Here is a 23,122-nt window from a genome sequence, read left to right on the forward strand (position 1 = left end):
TAAGTACACACACTAGTTTTTGTGCTTTGAGCAGCTAGTTAGTACAAGGTCTTCTTGAAGAGCTGGATGTGTTCATCCTTTTTCCTCCAAAATCTGCTACTCATCAGTTTTCTCTAAGTACAAAGAACACTGTAGGAAGATGTGAAAAAGGTAGATACATACAGGGCAGTACTATGGCACTCCAATCTCAGCCTAGTTTCTAAAAAATAAAGACATTAACAGCTGAAGTACAGGACAAACCTGGTTCAAATGCAGCACTGTGGAGAATAACAGCACCAGCAGAATGAAACACTGTATTTAGCTCTCATAACACTCAATATACCCCACTTTGTGTATCAAAGCAGACCCATCCTAGTTTTTCAAAACAGCATAAAATTAATCCCAGCAAGACATGGGGGATAGCATCCTTAGTATTCAATTTGGGAGAGCAACTAAGAGCAGCTGGTGCAGAGCAGCATGTCTCCAAGCTAATCTCTGAACTGTCATCAAGTCCCAGAGTGCTCCTATCATCTGCAAGCACAAAAATGTGACAATTCAGGAAATTACTGTTAGTCCTTTTTCCTCAGTCTTTCAAGCCTGAGAACTAACAATTCTAATAAGAATGAAAAAGAAATAAAAAAAAAGACAAAATCATTTTTCAGATAAGTAATTAGACTGGCAGGTCTTATTTTAGACAGAGATTACCCAGTCAAGCATCCAAAAAAAAATATTCTATCTCCTAGGTATTTTTTTATCCTGTTGCCTGTTTGAACAAACATAATATAATCTATTTTTGCACTATACAATCACCATGGGTACTAAAGGATAAGACTTGCACACTTGGGGCTAATTAAAGGTAATATCAACACTTATGCACACATGCACCATAATCAAGCACTTACCTTTCTTTGCAGGTGGAAACACTAAATTACTCAGCTGGTTTTTGTAGTCATTTTGCTCTATTTCCTCAAATCAATCTGCTTTGTCACTCTTCAAGTAATTAAAACAGTGCTGCCACAAAATCATTCAGAGCAAATTATCTGCTTGAAAAATATCCCTATAGACAGGTGTAATTTTTAAAGGTTAAAGCAGGAACAGTTTTCTCCTGGCATTCTTTAAAGCAATATAAAATTTGTACTGAAGAAGTAACTTCAGTATATATGAGAAATCCTTTAACATATTTCTCACAAAATGTCACTTAGACTATGAAGCTACATAGACCATAAAACCTGAATCTCTTTAGGATAGGTTCAGCAAACATTTTAAGAGGACAGTACAGAGGTACAGGCCTACTCATCTTACTGCACGTACTTATCCACATCTGGCTCAATGCTGCATGGAGAGACTGAAGATCAAACCAGGGAAAGGCATGTTTTGCAAAGAAAATTAAGGCACAAAAACACTATAGGATGAAACTACTGCCTGAAGCATAAGGTAGACAAGATACACCCTCTCGTATTATGTTATCCCAAGGCTGGGGCAGATTCAGAAGTTTTAAAGCACCTATGGATGTATATAGTGTATCAGAAATTATAAACTCTGGTATATTCAATGTTTACCTCAAATGCCCAATTCCTAATGGTGCAAGACTAGTCAAAAGTCTCAGATCTGACTCTTAAAATTAAGTAACCATCACTGCAAATCTCTACTCTTTTGTGTTTTAGCAGAGGGAACTTTGAAGACCTGAACCATGAAAGTTGAAGTGCAAGAACACTATTAGGAGGATTGCCACCTCAGGGTTATTTTAAACCTCACCAGTGTTTACAACTAGCTTGAATAGTGAGTTTTGACCACTGGCAGCAAGGTAGCTGCACCCAATTACAGTAGCTTGGACTGGAATACTGCAGAAATATTTAGACCAGGTTCAAGTCTAAATATGTTGGCACAAGAGACAAAAATGTAAGCAGCTGGTTCCCTCCATATGAACAGCACCAATGTGAGACTTCCCTCTAAAAAGACAAAGGCATCTTTCGTCCATTGCTATATTACAGGGTACTCTCTACTGAATTATGCCTGCCCTATGCCTCTGCAGCCATACATCCACAAGCAAAGCAGCAAAGCCACCTCCTCTTATCCCTCTAGTAACTCCTTTCAATTAGTTTTTTTTTTTAAAAAATGCTCAAGGACAAAGTAGTTTTCCCTATGATTATAGGTAATTTCTTTAACAGAAGTTTTTAAAATAACTGGCTCCAGTCAGATAACCTCCTGTTCTGCAAGTAACTTCACTAATGTCAGTACAACCTACTCAGCACAAGAAAGACACCAAAGCTCAACTACAAGCTGTTTTCAGTAGGTAGGATTGGGTGACAAACAGGAAGAAGTTAGTTTCCCAAGGCATGAGTTTTGTGCCTCTGAGCACAGGAAGAGTAGAAAGCCAACACACATTATCAGTCATGAGTGTCTCAGGTGTCTTGTGCAAACCTGTCCCCTTTAGAACAAAAACTGCTGGGAAGCACTGATCAATAACTACATGTAACTCTGAATTGCTTCACTTTGTGTAAAGCTGAAATAATCCATCTGGAAGTGAATTAAAAAAAAAAAAAAAGTCAGGGAATCTGACTGGGGACATAAGCACATCCAAAGGAGAGATCAGCAAAACCTAACACATCTGTGATCCACGTTTTTGGGGGTTTTGGATAGGTATAAGCATAAGTGACAGCAAAACACCTACTCTGAAAGGTAAACTACTTGAGAAATCCTTCTTAGCAACTGTTTCCTTGTTTCATGCTTGATACAGAAAACCACTTTAAATATTCCAGTGATACAATTAGAAGTTAAGAAAATGAAAGTATTTAACTTTGCAGAGACCTCAGGCTCCTCTGACTAAATCTGTTGCCTTCAAGTAGCTATCCTCAAGTCCCAAATGAAATCTGTTTGTGCTTTTAGACCTCATCTTGCCTCTGTCTCACACCTGTTATCCCCATAACCCTTCAGCAGAATGAACTAATAGATCATACAATTTTTCACCTCTTTGCTGTAAGATATTCTAACATGCCTCCCTGTAGAGGCCCCAGCAAATCAGTTCAAGCTAGATTGGTGTTATTTATACCAGTAAAACCCACAGAAAAAAACAATCTGAGCCAGCCCTTCACTCCCATCCTACTACCAACAGCAGGCTCATGTCTCTCAGTGTACAGACAACTGGGCTGAAGCCCAGACAAATACAAGTGCACTTACAGAAGCCTGGACAAAAACACTAGTGCTGATGCAAACAAGCACATCCTGTTTCAGCTCATTTCCAACAGTTACCTCAAAAACTCTTAACTTCACTTAAACTATGTTTAATTGCATTAATTAATCTTTTCTTGGTTCCAAAGGTTTCCAAAGCAGAAAGGAGACAACAATTAAAGCTGTGCTTTTCTGTTCCTCAAAGAAGCAACAGGCAGCCACCTGAACCTGTAATAGCTAAACCTTTCACATTTTGTTGATGAATCAGAACATGACATGATTCATTTAAAAGGAACTACTTTTTTCATCTAAAACTATTAGATACTATTAGAGCTATTAGTTCTAGAGGTATTTCTTTTTTTTCTGTATATTGCTTACTACCTTTCCTCATGTCAGCTTGTCCTATTTCTCCTGCTAAAAAAATGTACAAATGTTTTTTTCTTTCTATGATTCAGTGATCTATCTCTAGTCTGTATGACTTCCACAGAAGCAAAGGTTTGATCTAACACCCACTGATGTCAGAGGAAGAGACTAGTCAGATCATAAAGAAAGGAAAATAGCCAGAATGTAAAAGGTCTGTTCTGACCAATTTAGTGTCTGGCTTTCACAGTTTTTAACAATACCAAGTACCAAGAACAAAGACTGCCTCAGCTGAAGTCTTGGCAGTCATAAGCAGAGACGATGGGTCTATGTAGTCTAATGCCTGATTTTTTTTTTTTTTAAGGGAACACCCCCCCTCCCCCCCGCAAACCTCAAAAAACTTACATCTTTTCATCCTATCTTCTGTTACCTACAAAAGTTTCTGTTGACCACAGGTACCTGAATACACACCCTGTACAGCCAAATACAAGAGTTTCTGTGTATATGGAACTGACATGCATACGTAAGTTTGTATATTTGCAAATATTTCTCACCTACAGATATGTAGATGAACACCTTTTTCTGAGCAGAAAACCATCTACAGGTGTTTCACTTATCTCTCTGTGCCCATAGCAAAAAAAAAAAAAAAATACGTTAAAATAATCTTTTCTTAAGCAACTGTGTCATTATTAGGTCAAATTGAAAGAGGAAGGTGACCAGTATGTCAAAAAGAAAAAAACACCCCATAATACCATAATATTTTGAACCCCATAATGTTTTTTGGAGAGCTCCTGAATAACACACTGTATAACAGACAGCTACCAATTGTATTCTATTTCACTGAAATTAAAAGCCAATTTCAAGGGTAGCAACAACTCTGTCCAGAAAAATAATTTAGCATCACGAGTTGTTTCTGTTTTTAGACTTTGTTTTCCTTGAGCAATAAGAAAGCACTGATTTTAATTTCTCAAGCATTTAGAAAATCCTCCATCTCAAAGCCTACATTCACCCTGCCTGGGAAAGAACACAGACTTTTTTCCAAAGCAACATCATTAATGATTGCACTGTAACCATCAGCAACTGCATTACGCTTCACATCTCTCTGGTCATGGTTCTGTCCACCCATGGCCACTCTCCCCTTCTATCAGTGATTCCTTGGACAAAATCAATGACAACAAAGGAAAGCAAAGCCTGCACATTCTAAACCAGCTGGTGACTTGTACCGAAACATAAACAAAACCACCCCAAAACCTGAAGAGCTATTTGTGAAGTATCTGTTTATACTGTTTCTTGGGATATTCTAAAAGGACTGGAACTCTCAGTAGTCAACAGCCACATTTAGCCTTTTATGTCACACTCCTGTGAGATGTGTTGCATTTTTCCCCCATGATGCAATAGCCATAAATAGACATGGGAATCCAAAAATATGAAACTAGTTTTGCAGGATTTGTTTTCTTTACATAAAAAGGGATGAGGAAGGAAGAAAGGAAGAAAGGAAGAAAGGAAGAAAGGAAGAAAGGAAGAAAGGAAGAAAGGAAGAAAGGAAGAAAGGAAGAAAGATCACATCATACAGTGCAATACATTTAATTACATTTAGAACTGTTTAGGGAAAAGAAAGATCTGAGCAAATTTACCATCTGAAATGAAACCCAGAGTTTTACAGCACACCAAAATAAAAACACACAGAAATACAGAACTTCCCCAAAGTCAGAGTACAGGATGTATGTTCACTTAATGCAGAAACAATCATTGTATTCAACAGACATTATTGTCATGCCTGATAAATAGATATCATAGCATGGTAGTCCAGATCCCAGCTACAAAGTACTACGTTGAGCAAAATACATGAGAAGTTTCTTCTCCTACATGTCAAAAAACATAGAAATGGCTCTACCTAAGCTACACCACAGCAGCTCCCTTATTGCCCTGCCCTGGCTCATTTGTGTTGGTAAAAACTATCTTTTGCAATCACATCTAGATAACCATTGCTAATGACTCAGAGAAGCACATTTATAATCTGGGATTTATGCCATCTTTTTTTTTGTGATTTGGCAATACTGCAAACATAATTCAGCATCTTTGGCACTGTTTAGAAAACTGTGATCACAGCTTCACATGCATTAAGACAGGTGGTCATCTGCAAAATTTCATGCTGATGCATCCAAAGAACAGATATATTCAGCCAGCCATTTGAACTATGGATGAAAAAGATGGGTGGGAAAAGAAGAATATAAGATCCAAGAGGGTACGATTAAACAAATACCTTGTTCCTGAGAGGATAAAACTACAGCATTAAAAATAGACACTGTGTAATCCCATCTCCAGTGTTGCATTTTATATTAACAACAAATTAAAAACTAAGACTTCTATAAAAATATAGAAGACAACTGATTTTGATGCAAAACACCTTCTTACACTAATTATTTAAATACATTATCAAATTGCAACAATATTTCTCCCCCACATCTCCCCTTTCCTTTTAACTTTGTCTGAAATCAGCTCTCCAATGACAGGAGCAAATCCACTTTGCTTCAAGCATTCTTCTGGCACCAAGAAAAGGAAGTAGGGTATCAAGTTAATTAAGAGCATGATATTAAAACTGTGTTATCAGCAAAGTGAAGGTGCAGACAGCAGCAGATTTTCTGTGACTCTTTATGAGAGAACTTGTCTCCACTTCCATCTGAAAGTCAACATCTAGTGCTCTGAATATGGAAATTCAGTTAAAGCCCGGAGATAAAACAGCAAGAGATTTCAGATTCAAGCAGATATAAGAGAGAAATTCCAGCTCCAACAGGTAGACTACTTCTGCTACATGGGGCTATGCCTTAATTTGTAGGACTTTCACACAGTTGTTAGCAAATCCTTTCCAGAGGAAAAACAGGCCAGTCAGCCTGACAGTGCAAACAAATGACAGTACTGTATTTCCAAAACCTTCCAATGTGCTGCACGTCCCTCTCACCACCATGTTTTCCAGTAAAAATCATCTTTATGGGGACATCACAGAGCTCCCACTCCAGCTTAATGCCCCTCCTATTCAGAGAGGAGGCTGCTTCCCTACTACTCATCTTACAAGTTTACTCTGTTGTTTCAAGGATTTCCACACTGATCACTACTGCCAGGATCACCCCTCTTGAGCCTAAACTCTGCCTTCATTTCCACCCCTGCTAGCACCCAATGCTGAGTGTTGCAGAGGAATTCAGTATCTGATTAATGCAATGTCATACACACATCAGTACCATAATACCACTTTCAAATGTGAATATGACAGGAGGTCTCTGGGAAGGGACTTTCTTTAGCATTTCAACCACAATATATTTGAATAACAGGTGTGAACAGCATATGGTAGGGCTTCCTTGTGTAAAAATCAGACAGAAAAGAGCAGGATGTACCTGAAAGGCAACATGGAAAATGGCTTTAGCTGGGCTGCCAGAAAAAAAGAGGGCTGCACTGGTATTTTGGTAAATAGAAGTACATTCTATATACACATAGAGGTGCAGTTGCTTTTTATCCCAGAGGACTTCACAAAATCTTATTGAAGAATATTCAAATGAATTCCCAAAAACATGTAAAACAACCCAGCAAATCTATGCAATGATAACAAGGAAACATGTAGCTTTATCTTCTTTTCAACCTTCCTTTCAACCTATCCCCCCCCTACTACCTTACTCATAGCACCTGCTCTCACTGTGTGCAACACATCACTTAGGAGAAAACCACGTCTACACCCATATTATTTCCAGCCATACACAGAACAACAGGAGAGCACAAATATACCCTGCACTGTTTTATCATTCCACTCTCATCAGCAAAGAAATAATGTCAGATAAATGCAAGACTCTATTACAAAATATCTCCACCAAACAAACTAAAAAAAAAAAAAGCTTTTCTCTAAGTTACCCACCTTCACAATGCATTTTAACCAAACCCTTCCTATACACACACCCATTCACCTTATAAAAGGGTGCAACAGCTGTTCAAAGGCAAACAAGGAGGAAGGTGATGGGATGGGGAAGGGAGGGGACTGACTTCCATTTGAAAGCTTAGGAAAGCTTAGCCTTTGGGAAGGTCAGGAAGCAGCTCTTAGGAGACAGAGGCTGACTAGAACCACCTCTCATGCTGCCTAGCCTCCAGGAGGATAGAATTGTTTATTTCCTGTGGGATGTTACTTAACTTTGGTCCAATAGGAAACAAAAAAAATAACCCTTTATACTCCATTTGGTACTCAGAGCTACCTGACAGGAAAGATTACAAGCCAACATTTCAGTAATGCATCAAACTCCCAGCTTCAACACAAACTACCAGCCACAAGACAAAACAGACAAACAGCCTAACCAAGCTCCCTGTCAGAAGTAAAAAGCTGTTCATTTAGACCAAGAGTAGAAAGTGCTATGTATCTTGCAGCTGACAGAAACAGGAAAGATGAGATCCAGAATGCAGAGTTACTGACAATATAACAAACCATTTCCTTGGTGTCAATGTCTTGTTGAAGACATAGTCAACTATCAACCATAGTTTTATTTTGAAGTAATCTTTCTTCCTCTCTGGAAATTAATTACATTTGCATACTTCTTTCTGCCCACAGGGTAGCCATTAAAGAAGTTTTCATATTAGTAATAATCACTAAAATCAAAGTAGCTGACAGTATTTTTGGATAACCATGTAAACTGAAATATTATTTTTATAATTAATGGCTTTCTTTGATTTAGGTATCTGTAGTAGTCAGCATGGGAACCTCATGCGTCACTTCTAATTCTCTTTCTTCCTCTTATGCTTTAGCATGCTGTTATTGAAAGTAGAGCAAATTCTCATCACTTAAAAATTCTACACAGCCTCTGTACCGGACCTTCTAATTCACACAGTACCTTGAAGGTACTCCTTTAAAGCATTTCTTCAGTATTTTTAAAACTTCTTATGCAGAGGGCTGCTTCTCCTTTCATTTTCTTTCTGAGAAATGCAAATCTCCCAACTTCAAGCTTTTGTGTACTTTCATTTTCTGACTGTTAATTCCGTTAATTCACTAGTACCAAAATTCTCTCAGAGTTCATACTTCCCCTCCCTTCCTTTTTCTTTTTTTTACTCTTTTGAAGAGGGTTGTTTTAGTGATTTTTTGGCTTTTTCAAGTCTTCCTTCTTGCAGTTCTTTATGTTCTCCTGGTCTTCAATCACAATTCTAGAGGGTCTTCCATTGACTGCTTGCCAGCAATATCATCAAAATGACAGATAAATTATATTTTACCTGTATCCTCCATAAACTAACATCAAGGTCTTTTAAAGTCTGTGTGCCTAGAACTAATATATAATCCTGCCAAACTTTCACAGGCAGACCATGCCTCAATTTGTGCTCTGCAAGAACTCTTTCTGTTCAGTTATATATCTCTTGCCACCTTCACAGCTTCCCTGTTTCAACTGATCCAAATTCTAGTCTAATTCCAATGTGGAATCATGACTGCAGCAATGAGGAAAAAGAGGCCATTGAAAAAAAATCCCCTTTTCCTTCTGCTTACAGAAATAACACTTTTTCCTTCTACTTATAGAAGTAACACTAGTATTTTCTTTTCTTTTTTTTTTTATTCCCAAGAGCTTGCAACATTTTAGGTAAGATGAAGCTCTCCTCCTTCCACACAACATTGCTCTTCCTAGAGTAATGTGTCTTCAAGGGCTCTCTAACTGGGATGCTAAAAAATAAACATACAACAACAACAAAAGGCAAAAAAATAGATGGATTCTTAGCACTTCTTGATTCCTCCAGTCCTCAGATCTCACAGTTTAAATTACACCAACTGTTCACAAGCTCTAATTTATAAATCTCAGAAGCAGGTCTCAGATGAAAAGTATCAGACCAAGGGGAGCATGGCACTGCCACAACATTGCTCCCTCTACAGCATTTTCCTTGGCATCACCCTCGTGCTGGGAACCTTAGCCTCAGCAAAAGGCTGCATTTACTGCTCCACTTGGGGTTAGGGTTACCCTTAGGCTTAAGAAGTTGAGAAAACCACAAAGCCTACAGCTCCAGGGTCAGTGTTATTACAAAAGGCATGCCAAGGGGAGCTCTCCACTAAAGACAGTCAAATAGCATGCTGTGTGTCACCTGAAAATCTGCTATTCCTTCCCTCTTGACTGACTATGTTTTGCTGTGTTTTCTTTTTATAGAGTATATAATCTGGTCATAAAAGATTGCTTGCTTCCAGCTTGAAAGCCTCTTGGGAATACAGAACTGTAACCTGCCATTCATATATTAAGTACAGAACATTTCAAAACATCATGACACAGCAGCCACAAAGTGAGAACATGATATAGAATCAACAGGGCTTTTTTTCCATATCCATCTCTAGATCAAGTGAAGCTGTAAATCCATAGCTCTTGCTGGATCTGTGTCTCTAGCACTGCTATGACAGCCACTAGTGTTTCTAGCAGAAATACAGTTCTTACTGATAATTCTTGGAAAGGGTAATTTCACTAAAATACAGACTGGGTCAAACTAACAGGAACATGTATTCTTGGGTTACCTGTTCTTGCCAAAAGAAACATATTGTAGAAAAGATTCAATCAGAGCATATGTAGTTTTGTCAAGTCTTATAAACTTTGTAAGATGGAGTTTGTCTATGACTTGAATTAAAAAAACCCGAAGTAATGCTGACAACTTAGATGGCAGCAACCATACATTTTGGATTATTGCTCAACAAATGTTTCCTCATTTGTTTGAGAAAAGGTACATTGCTTGGGAAGAGAAAGGGTTTTGCTAGACATCAAAACAAAGATGCACTTCAACATTTCCACTATTCTTACCTAAAGGGGAAGAGAAGGAAAATCTCTGTTTATGGTGAAAGCACTTCCTTGTTAGCACAAGATTTCCCCTATTTTTCTAATGGCCAAGTGATTTAAATGCCATCAACAGCCCTACACTATTTCAAAAACCTCTTCTATGCCACTGCATGTAAAACATTACACTGCCATGCTACTGAACAACAGCTGAGATACACAGGCTCCCATGAAGTGAATGAACAGTTTGTAAAGCACTTTCTAATTGTTCAGCACAAGAGGAGCAATCAGAAGGTGGGACCAGTAGCATCTGTGCCTGTAACTACACCTGCTCAACACCACTTCTTAAAAGACTATTCTTTTCACTTGTTTACATTTTTCCAAAGTGTGTACCCAGAAATTTTTCACGCTGAGTGCTTGTCTCAGACTGGTTTTCAAAGTCCAATCATCAGTTTCAGCTCAAACATTTCAGCTGCTACCAAGAGTAAGGTATAAAGAAAACATGTTTTGCATAATATGAAAAAACCACTAAAAACAATCACCCGTCAGTCTTTCTATTCTAATCCTTTAAAAAGTCACAGTAAACACAGATCCAGTAGAGGTTAACTCACAACTAAAATCTCCAAAGATGCCAAAAGAATGAGTACTCTTGATTTCCACAGGTAAGATAGCTGCACATGCACTGCCTTACAGGCACCCCGAGGGGTTCAGAAGACAGTTGCTTATAATAATCATTCAACAGTTTGGCTAAATATTGAACTTGGCCAACAGAACCTATATTTATACAGGTTTCTAAGCCTTCAGGGATAAGAAAGAAATATCAAAATCAAAAACAGAGGTAAAAATGGCCAAATCAAAGGATCAGGAGAAGTACTGAAGAGCAATACTGGTGAGTTGACAGAAGACCAGGACTGACATTTGGAGGTAGAAATAAGGTCAGAAACAACTTGGCTGAGAGGACTCATTGCAGTAAAGAGCTGGGAAATTGATAAAAATGGGCAGATCAAAGAGATGAGACAAGCAGCAAAAGGAATAAAACCAAGCGGAGCACTCTAAACTATGCAAAGAAGTTGGGAACCATTTCTGAGAATGGGAGAGATACTGGACACAGATTTCAAGGGAGAACCAGCCAGCTTCTGCAGAAAGAATAAAGTACCAACTAGCTCAGGTGTCCAACTCAAGACAGCCATGATGCAACATTGGAAGTATACAGCTTTTTATATAATATATGCAGTAATAGATGGGAAGGCTTAGATATTCTATTAAATTGAAACCAGATCTTAAATCAGGCACATAAAATATGAGAAATATTGCACTGATCAACAGCAAAAGGAAAATTTTCAAAGACTTGGCTTGCACCACACAGAAAGTCTGAGGTGTGGTAGAGTCGTGTCATAAGTCTCTGGGAGGATGCAGATCTTAATTTAAAAAAGCAATTCTGTCCTCCTCTTCCTTTAATCTCCTGCTCTGATAGCTGTACAACTTCCAACTTCTGCAACAAATAAAGCTGTTACGCCCACCAATGATCTTTACTGAACAGTTCATCCCCAGATTAGACCCCTCCTGTGCACTAAATACAACAAGAGAAGAGTAGATCATCTAACGAAAGATTTAGTATAATTGGAATCCACAAGGCCAAACAGTGGTTACATAGATTGCTCTTTTAAGACAGCTATTTTGACAGCAGTGTGGGTCATTTGCAATTTAAAATGCTTTATTCATGCCTCTGAACTGCCACGTTTATAAGGGGCAGAGTTCCTTTCCATTCAGCAGGGAACCAGTTCCAAACACTTCTCCCAGTCTCAGAAATAATGATGGATGGTCCCCCCACACTTTAGGAGTAGAAGTTATGATCACTGGAAAACCTTGAGGACATGTTCATCCATGTTCATAGAAAGATTCAACTGGACAACAAAGCAGGTTTGTGAGTCCACAGGGAATTAAGTGTCACAGGCCAAAAGCTTCCAGCTTCTAGCTGCAACACAAACTTTTAAACATACATACATACATATATATGTATGCATGTATGTATGTATGTAAGGCTTTTCTACTGGTATTATCATTCTACTGGTCCCATATTAATTGTTGCTGTAACTGTCTGTGTTGATACTGTAAAATTTTGAACTTTAAAAACTGACCCATAAAACCTGAAAGGGATAAGATAGCCATGAGATAATTCTCTTGTGCAGATAACGTCCACTCTCAAAAATGGAAATGCTGAGAAATGGTCTACAGACTTCTGCACCTGGACAGGAAGACTTATTCCAGATTTTACATTTTATGTGTAGCATCTTCCACAAGACAACATCTGAGAACGTTTTTTAAAAGAAATGATGCAATGTTCAGTGAGTTTTAATATTTACAGAACTGTAATCAGAATTAACAATGCACTGGCGCTTAGCACTTCATGACAAAAAATATAACAGAAAAGTGGCACTATGAACTCAGCAAGTAGCTCTGGTGACTGAAGATATTACCACACTGCTGTTCAAGTTTACAGCCTCCCATGCAAAGTCAATGGACCAGACCAAGTGAACACTTTCAGAAATGTCAAGCCAACAGTTTAAATTAAGACGCTGAACTTCGCACCGAAGTTGCTGAAGCATAGGGACACATTTCATTCCACCTGCCCTGCTGTGGGAGGCAGTAGTTTCCAGCCTAATGAATGTAAAAAGGAGCTACATGATTGAAATAATTGTTAGTGGTAAGAGAAAATGTAGGTGGGTTAGGGGAAAAACTAAAAAAAATTAACATCAGAGATTTTTAGAGACCAATACCTACTGTATTCAGTGCAACACAAAATGCCCCGCCTCCCAAGTTGTTTTTTGAAAGAGGACTGTAAAAATTAGAGGCTTAGCAAACTATGAAAAATTATTCTCTTAACAATGGTCATCACAGAGAAAATGTAGAGAAAGAGCTGGAAAAAGAACAGAAGAGACTCCAAGCAGGCAAAGTATTTTTAAAATACCTGACACAAAGATGTTTTATTCTGAAGTCTTACGATAACTCTTAAAGACTAGACAGTTGTTTAAAAATTCTTAAGTCTGAATCCAAGCTTCAGGCTGTCAAGGGTTAAGACTCAAAGCAAGCACAAACTAATTATAATTATAATATAATTGCATTGTAATTATAGAAAGGTCCAATGCCTAACCTTAGCAGTAAACCCAGCACTTCATTTCAACATAATATATATTTAACAACAGAGAATGAGTGGAAGAACAAATTCTCAGCAAATCTCTGTGTTTCCACTCCTAGCTGTAATTTCCACTTTATAGACTTGCTCCACTCATGGCAAGGAGAAACTCCAGGCATCAAATTCTTTCTAATCACATTTCATTTTGCTAGAAGGAAGTTAGAGAAAACTCATTGCTACAACAGGGTAGAGCCAGGTAAAACAGTTTTTCAAGCACAGAGTTAATCTGGGCTTCTTAGCCTTGTAGAAAAGGAGGGATCTGAGCATGTGCAGAAGCATTCACAGGAACTGGTTACAGTTGCAGGATTCTGTACAGTTTGCAGCTCTGCAGTAAGGGTACCTTAACTATATAAACTGCCCCAGAGAATTGAGGTGAGCTGTTTCCAAAGATTTGCAACATCTGTACATATATGCATCCTACAAAGAGTCATACAGTGGGAAGAATAATTATTCCTCTGAAAGTTTAGTTGCAGGATAACATGTATTATTTTGTAAAGGAAAACTGAAATACCTGTGCTTGTGAGAGCTGATGACCCCAACAGCTCCAAAAATTCTTACCTAGCAATGGAAGTTAGCAGCACACAAACCTTGTACCAGGCCTCTGTCTGCAGGTTCTCACTCAGAGTGACACAGCCCCAGTTGCTTCCCATATGCTCAGATTTGGGATGTGTCTGCAAGGGAAGTCCAGCTATAAAGCTCAGCCCCTGCTTTTGCATTCCCCCCCCCCCCACCCCCACCCCCCAAAGCACACCCCAGCTAGAGCTACAGGTTTGGAATACCTTCAGACTTGTTTCAGAAATTACAGCTCCTAAATGCTCCACTGGCAAATGCTACAAAACCTTGATGAGAAGCATATTGAATGAACTTTTCTACCACTATCTGCCCTCTACCCTCCTTCCTGTACTGTCTTATCCTCTACACTCATTTCACTTCACATCCCTCCTCTGTATCCACACTCCTGCTCTCATATGCTATTCCCTTTCACCCCACTTGGTTTCCTCCTTCACAAGATCTGCTCTGTCTGCAACAAACTGGCAGAACACAGCTTTATTTAGAGAGAAGCAACTCACACACAACAGACTTCTCTATCAGCACACCACAGCAGCAGATGCACAAACAAGATGCAGGAATTCATGAGATATACAAGAACATCGAAGGGCACAAGTGGGCCCTAATGCAGGTCTAAATGTAACAGCTCAAGAATGTCAATGACTTTTTGAAAATATCCTGCTGGTTTCATACAAGGTCTTAGCAGTATTTCACTGCTGTACATAATGAGTACTTTTAGTGAATACTGACACACATTTACAAATCTCTGTTGCAGAGAAATCCTTGGTCACATACCACAAGCTGGACAGAAAGCCTCCTTCAACTCAGGTCAAGATCTCAACTTGCCTGGAAATTCAGGGGAAAACTACATTACTCTCTTATATATCGTGAAGATGGTTTTAGCTCAGTTAGAATGTACCTTGGTACTTCAATTTCCCAGTTCACTATTTATTGCATATTTGGTAAAATAATCATAAATTCAAGAATTTCACACTCAATGGAAGTCCATAAACACCCCTCTTGATGAGTGAATATATGTTACTGAAAGCTTCAAATGCTGTTTTCAGGAAGTGCTAACATATTTCTGTGGTACTGGCACCTGCCTTTCCTCTGCAAAAGACAAAAGTAACTGGATCAATGGGCTGAAAGAAGCACAATGTCCACCTGTGTTGGCTCATGCAATGCCGTTAAACCCAGTTTATGGTACAGGGAAAATAGAGCAGTAATTGCCAGGAAAGCCTGGAGTGTTTGCCTGTACACCTCCCTTACTAAAGATGACATAAATCACAAAGACTATGACCCTACCACTCCCCTGTGCAGTCAAGACACATGCCTTCCTCTCAGTCACATCCTGAATTTACAGTGTTCTTGTTATTTTCTGTACTTCACTTGATTTCCTCTTCATTCTCAACCTGCTTTGTCTTCATTGTTGCTTGGTTTTGCCTCACATGCCACCAAGCCTGTGGCGACTCTTCCCACAGTAAGCAAAGCACTGCAGAGAACAGAACACAGGAAGCAAAGGAAGGAGGGCAGTGGTAGCAGGAGGTGCCTGTGAAGCAGAAAAGGGAAATACCTCCTTCTGTCTGAGAGCCAGAAGAATCAACTTCATCTGTAGGAAAGTGCTCATTGTATTAGATAAAGCAGCAATAGGTGTGATTTAAACACATTTGAAGTTATGCCTATCTGCCTGAGAGATGTTCATGAAGTAGATACACCCTAAAGCTTTCTTCATCCAATATCAACAACATTTTCCAACAATGTTTCTCCAAAGGATGTCTGTTTGAGATTTAGGTAGATAATCCAACAATGGAGAGGAAATTCAGTTTGTTAAACAAGAAACAGGAAGGGAAGCAGCAAGCAGAAGCAAAGAGCATGTAAGACAGAGCTCTGAGCTGTGCTGCCTGCGTTATTTGATCTCTCTTCAAAGAAAACAGGTAGAGGCTTCAAACTTCACCTCTAAGCAAGGCAATGGCTTTTCATATCCAGTCAAGAAATGGGGAAGTTTTTCCAACAGAGACATCTACAAAGGGGATCCAAGGGGTATTGTTATATTCTAATGGTGCATCTTATGTACTAGCAATTGGGCAATTAAAATTTCCTGTAGCAGAGCACAGCCCATAAGCCTGAATTCAACCTTAACAAGGAAACAAGAACCGAAACGAGATCCTTGGCCTTCTCATTTTCCTTCCTAATTCTAGTAAAATAATACAGAGACTGAGGAACCAGAACATATAGGAAACAAAGCATTAATTTCTCCTAGCAGTCAGTTCACTCCACAGGGAGAGCTTCCATTTAATTTGGCATCTGTACAATCAGACTGGACTTGAACAGGTCTAAGAGATGATTAATGACATACAACCTTCAATATATCTGAGATCATAAGACTGAAAATTCTTCTACCTGAGAAGGGGTGCAGCCTTCAGTCTCAGCTGACAGCAAGTGAGACAGATGTAAAGTAAGCAAGTTTCTGCAGAGGTGTCATCACTGTCTTCAGTAAGGGAGCACAACACCTTCTGAAGATCACACGGCTCTTTTGCCACACTTTGGCAGGGTTCTTTGTTTCTCCATGGCTCCCTGCAAGCTACCACCCCTCTACAGATTAAGTTAAAATTAGCTCATTAAAAAGAAATTAAATCAGAGGCAAAGCAGTCATATTTCTAGCAAAATACATATAGCTTAGGTACAGATACTTGAAAACAGCCCTGAAATCATGACTTGCTATCGACTTAGTACTGCAGCAGGGAACAGTGAGTAAAAGAGGTCACATCCAACTCAAAGTTTGAAAGTGCCAGAACTTCTAAATTTAAGAACATTGAATGTCAAGTTCCTGCCAAAAATACATATGCCCCCCCGCCACCATTTGCTCCCATCTAACATTTGCATAGTCAGAGAGACTTGTGAAAAAATTGGCAAGATAGTGCATTCTCCAAGTTCCTAGAAGCAAGGCAGCCCACTGAATTAAGATCTTCAGAAGCAGGAAGAAAAACTTAATAAGCTTTTAATTAGGAGCTTTTGTGAAAAGCATTAGCAAACAGTTGTTCTGCAGTGGGAAACTGCAAAAGTAATCTTGTTTTACGCACAACAGGGTTTTTTAGAGTTTTAGGGCAGAGACAAAGACGAGTCTCTGCCTCTGTTGTTTAAGAAGCAGCCCAGCAAGACCCTCCCAGCTGGGATTCTACCACCAGCCTAGGCAAGCTCAACACCAGAGGCTTCTGCAGAAGGATGATATCGGCCTGCGGATGGAGAGCTTCTGTCAACACCGCGCTGGACCACCCAAGCAAAACCCCTCTAGTGTCTGTGCAGTCCAAGCTGGGTTCTGATCAGCATACACTGACTTTACTCATGGCATAGGGGGAATGTATGCCACTGGAATAAAGCTTCAAGTTCATTCTTAACGCCGCTCCGCCAAAGACACACAAGACGGATGATGGTGCATCAGTACCGCAAAGGCATTTCTACCATATTTCACAACCGTATTCCAGCTCAATAAACGCCCAAAAATCTGAAATATGCACCAAACTAAACACACAGTCTTGCTTCCTTTTAAGGCTTCTCAACATGGAAAAGGAATCGTGAAACTCGGCCTGTAATAAATTCGGGGAGGTGAAACATCATCCCCGCGTTCGATGTCTCGCTCCCGCGTTCCCCCGGAGGCGGCTGTTCACGCGCTGTACCCTCCCCGCTCGCTGTTTACGCGCCCGGCCGCAGCCCGGCACGGCTCGGGACGAACCACGGCCAGCGCCGAGCGCGCACGGACAGAGCCGGCAGCGCTGCCGGTGACAGCTCCGGCGACCGAGCCCGGCGGGGCAGGGCCTCCCCAAGATGGGGGCTCGGCCGTGCGCGGAGCCGCCTCCCGCCGCAGCCGCACGACCCCGCCGCGCTCGGCGCCCGCTCCCGCACATTCTCCCGCTGTCCCCGCTCCGCGGCCCCCCGGCCGGCGCCCACCGCTCACCTCCGCAGCCGCGGCTCTCCGGGCACCGCCCCGCGGCAGCCACCGGCCCCGCGCCCCCAGCGGCTCCGGCGCCCGCCCGCTCTGACGGCACCGGGAGCGGCGGCCCCGCCCCGGCCCGGCCCTGGCCCGGCCCCCTGCGGCCTCAGCCGCGCCGGCATCGCCCTCCCGCCCGCCGGGGCTGGAGCGGGAGCGCTTCAGCTGCCCCCGCCGGCCGCCCGAGGTGTCAGGGTGTCATCTCCGGCTCCAGAAGATCCAAAAATATAGAAACTGGGATTCTCTTGTACCTTCATATGCAGTTAAGCATTAGAGGTAGAAGAAATTCTTCCTAACGTCCAAACTAAATTTCCTCTAGCCCAGCCCATCACTAGGTCCCTTTTGTCCTGTCGCTGGTTGCCTGGGGTAGAGGCGAACCCCCACCCAGCTACATCCTCCTTTCAGGCGGTTTTAGAGAGCACTAAGGTCCCTCCCCTGAGTCCCCTTTTCTCCAGGCTAAACATCCCCAGCTCCCTCAGACCCTCCTCACAGGACTTGTGCTCCAGACCCTTCACCAGCTCCATTGCCCTTCTGTGGACATGCTCCAGCACCTCATTGTTTTTCTTGAATTGAGGGGCTCAAAACTGGACACAGCACTCAAGGTGTGGCCTCACCTGTGTGGAGTACAAGGGGAGAATTACTTCCCTAGTCCAGTTGCTCACAGTGATACATTTTATCATGTTCCATCCATCCATCCTCATTCTCCACACTTGAGTTGCTCAATAGCAGTCTCATTCACATGCCTGTGTTGAAATTGCTGTGTAGCTGGAGACTGGGCTTAATTTCTTAACCAATTTCTGTATCCAGATCCTGTAAATGAGGCATTTCTCGTGCTCAAGCAATGTTAAGAGTCATTTGAAATACAGGAAGTGGTCACAGTCCAGCTCTGGCTCATTCTATTATTTCTACATGGTGCAAAAAAAGCCACAGAGAGCACAGGTTACTAACAAGTTACTTTGTGGGAACTCCCAGGAGGGAGTGAGGGGCTCCTGCATGGATGAAAGATGCTGAAGTGGAGAATCAGTGAGACACAGACAGATACACTTGTCTGGACACCTCCAGCCAACTGTGTGTGACCTGCAGGACTGCTGCCAAGAACCAGCTGAGTCAGTCCCAACACCACTCTAGTGCAAGAATTTTAATTTGCCCATTGCAATTCTCTCATGCTGGAAGCTGCCAGCTGGTCCCCAGTACAATCTGAATTGGGATAGAGAAGCCAGGAGAGCCAGCTTGAATGTCTCATTTTTCTTTCTGTATATCCTTGGTGAAATTCCATGAAGGACTCCATGCTTCAAAATCACACAGACCTTATAGAGAAGAGGTGTTTTTCAATGCACAGCCAAACATGCATAATTTTTCACATTTACCTTTGCTCATAGTTTAGCACAAAGCTAATAAACCCTGCCACATTTTTTAACAGAGACAGAAGAATTCCTCTGCATACCACACAAAGCCATCCTCACATAAAAATATTAAATATACTTGGTGAGAACAGGCTGGAAAGCAAGCAGACCAGCACCTTCCAAATTAAATACAGATCTTGACAGAAAAAAAAAAATCATAGTTTATTTGCAGCTGATGACATTATTAATCATCATCAGCCAAAATAGAACCTTTGTAAACAGCAGACTTGAACAGCTCCCCACCAAGGACTCTGGAAGAACGACATTTACTATTGATATTCATTTCGTATTAGGAAATCCAAACAGCACTAAAACCCAAGGGACCAGAAGGGCCTTAGGTTGCACTAGTGTTGAAGCAGCATGTGGAGAATCACCATGTTATTTGTAGGCAGAGCAGTCTAAATTACCCAGGGCAAAATACAAGAAAACCCAGCAGGGTAGGAATGAATAGGCTACAGAGGCTTTCCATTTACCTTTTTTTTTTTATGTTTTCTTAAACTGTAAGTAATGAAACCTCATAAATAGAGGTGAGTTGTATTTCAGTAGAGTACTTAGTGATCTGCTCTGGGACCATTACCAGCTTTAAGATTATTTCACATTTCCCTCAATGGTGTGTAAGTATGTGTAAAGTCACTGCCAATTGTATGTGCAGACAATCCAACAGCTGACACTGCGATGAACAAAAGAACTGGGCCATCACATAAAAGTTCTGGAAGAGATGATAAAGCATACTGTTCAAAACTTTTATTATTTTTTTAATAGCCAAATCTCAAGTTATATACCTAGGAAAAGAACACAAAGCTAAACCCAAGGAAAACAAGACATACACTGGGAAAACATCAGAGTGAAAAATTACTAACTCTGAAAAAGGCATCAAGGTCATAATGGACAGGGAACTGTATACAAGATCCCACCTTAGCATGGTGTGTTAAGTGACAAAATGTTATGCTCATCTTGGAAGCACAATCAATAGAGTAAAAAAGAAAGCAGGGATTTTACCTGTATGTAGATCAATGGAAAAATCAGTAACAGAGGTTTATCTCCTTCCTAAAAGAAGATTGCAAATCCCCCCGTGAGGGGACTAAGGAAGGCAGGTATAACACAAGATTTTAGGAAGTCAATCCATGCATTTTATTGCCTTTTTTTAAAAATTTTTGGCTTTTTACTTTCAAATGTATTCCAGCAGGAAAATATAAGATACTACTAATATCTTTGCAGACCCATCCCCTCTTTTTCTCCCAGAAGTATAAGCTGAAGTAAAATTCTAATCACAAGACAGACAAGCTCTTTCTACAGAGGGATTACTGGCTATTGAAATATTCTATCAAGAGAAAACAACCAGATTTTAGGCCATTTTTCAAGAGCTGATGCCTTCTCTGGCACAAAAAGCTTCACAGGTCAGACTAGATGAAAGGTGTCAAACTCTTACCTTAACTACTAATATAAAGCAGGAAGGAACCTGAATGTCCAGTCTCAGCTGATAAAGGGCTTTATGGAGTTTTCGCCCATAAATTGAGCAATACAAATTTTTACACAACTAACAATCCCCTCCACACACTATTTACACTCATCTTCCTCAGCATGCCAACAATCCAACAACCTGTAATAGATTTCTTCCCACTCAGAATCCCAGAAATCACCATTAGTGAGGTACAGCTGCTACAGGACCAAAAGCCTGAGACAACAGCTAATAAATATTAGACCTTTGTGACCTCAGGAAGACTTAGAAACTTTCCCCACCAGAAAGTTCCTCTCACAAATTGACTAGAAGTTCATAATCCTCTTCCTCTGAGTGGTAATGAAAGACAACACAATACAATTTCACAGTAGCACAGTTTATCATAAGAACTTCTGAAGTACAAGCCAATTTCTGCTTTGCTATTTTTTCATAGCTCTTTTTAAAGCAACAGTAGCAATATTAGATTTTTAAAATCTTGTTCTAGGTCACAGAGATCTATTTGTATCATTTCCTCAGTTACTAAAAATTCTTTAGGGAAATTATTCTGTTCCATTTCACCGCAGCCCATTAGTACCTACAGGCCAGCCAAAAAGGAATCTTGAATATGAAAGCCTCCATCAGGACGCACCAATCTCAGCTTGACATAAAAATATATTTTCAATGTTCAGCTACTAAAACACATTATTACTAGAAATGTATCACCTGCTACTGACCTAATGAAGCAACTGTTAAAATACTAATTTTGTTTCTTCTATTTCCAGTGTTCAAGAACACTATTAATGAACCTAAATCCTGAAAATAAAGCATAGTCCACTCCAAGAAGCTGCTCTCTGTTTACAGAGTTTTCTTCCTACAGACTGTCAACCAAGCCATTGTGAATTATGCCACTTACAGAAATAACTGGTTAATAATGATCTTCAGAAGATACCTGCAATAAAACCATGCCAGAGACAAAATTCAGCAGGCAGATTTGGAAAAAGAAAAAAAGAGAAAGTATCTTAAGGTTTCTGGTTATTATTCTGCCAATTATGACTGGAATTAAGCTGCTGTGCTCTTCATCTTTAGACAAGACATGCATTTACAACAAATACATGTATTCTAAATGATCACATATCAGGGCAGTGTAAAATTTATGATGTTAACAAAACTGCTACAGTTCTGTATTTGTAAATTTTCTAACCACACAGGCTTAAACAACAAATACTGCTTACCACCAACATTCTTTGGTTGCATTTTTAGATGATGACTTCATTTAATGCTCTTCTCATGAGTAGAAGGTGTCAATTGACTTTGTTCCAGGCTTTCACTGAGATATCATTTTGAATGTTTTCTTTGAAAAAAAGCATCTCATCCAACCTGCAACTCTCCAGAAACTTTGCAAGTGAAGAGAGACTGGATAACCAATTTCTTATGCCACCCAGTGAGTAATGAAGCTCTTTGTAATAAAAATGCACTCATTCTGGAAGCAGAAAATACTTCAAAAGTGAGAGTTTTTTAGATGCTTTGTTTTTCCTTCTGTGAGGCCCATCTTAAATACTAAATGTGTGATACTTTTTAAATACCAACCCTTTTCTCTCACTTTTCAACATATGTACACATGGACCTTCATTAAACTCTCATACACTTGCCTCTCTGTAGTAATGTGGAAGAACAGCTAACAGCCTAAAGAATTTTCAGAGTAAATGACCACGGCCTGGTTTTTATCATCACAAACATGTGAGCAGTCCCTCAATATGCGTTTACAGCTCTGTAAATACAACTGTCTTCGCAGGATTGGATCACAGAGAGAACATTTTAATTGCTGAAACAGGATATTGTAACACAGACAGGTCCTAACTGACAGAGCCACAGCCTGCAACATCAGTCTCGAAACAGCATTTAGCATCCTCTGACTCTCCATCACAGAAAATGAATGAGAGGAATAGGAGCAGTAGTGAGGTTTTTGCAAGCTCTACTCTTTACTTATTCAATACAAATTATTAGTACTGCTTTTATTTGTGGTTCTAAAACTACTATGAGACTTTTGGCACCATGCCAACCATTTGTCCTCAACAACGCAATTTCACAGATCCCATCTTGCAAAATCTACTTCTAAAATCTATTTCTAAAAAATAGAAACATGCACTTTTATAGTAAAAGTCAGTCATGTAGCACAAGACATGAGACAAAAATACCAATATATTTAAATAAAAACATTTTGTGCATTAGGGAAAAAGCTGTAATCAAACACATAGGACTTAGGGCATTAATGAAATGAATTATTTTTCA

General features: G+C 40.1%; 1 protein-coding gene across 1 annotated transcript in view; it reads right to left on the bottom strand.

The window, feature by feature from the left end:
- INPP4A (inositol polyphosphate-4-phosphatase type I A) overlaps window positions 1-18,045 on the bottom strand; it is a 110,501-nt gene extending 92,456 nt beyond the window's left edge. The window contains exon 1 of the mRNA XM_062487870.1: window positions 17,960-18,045. The gene's annotated coding sequence lies outside the window, so the exon portion shown is untranslated. The remainder of the gene's footprint in view (window positions 1-17,959) is intronic.
- Window positions 18,046-23,122: the final 5,077 nt, after the last annotated feature.

Source organism: Cinclus cinclus, chromosome 2 (genome assembly GCF_963662255.1).
Source record: "Cinclus cinclus chromosome 2, bCinCin1.1, whole genome shotgun sequence".
Classification (NCBI taxonomy): Eukaryota; Metazoa; Chordata; class Aves; order Passeriformes; family Cinclidae; genus Cinclus; species Cinclus cinclus.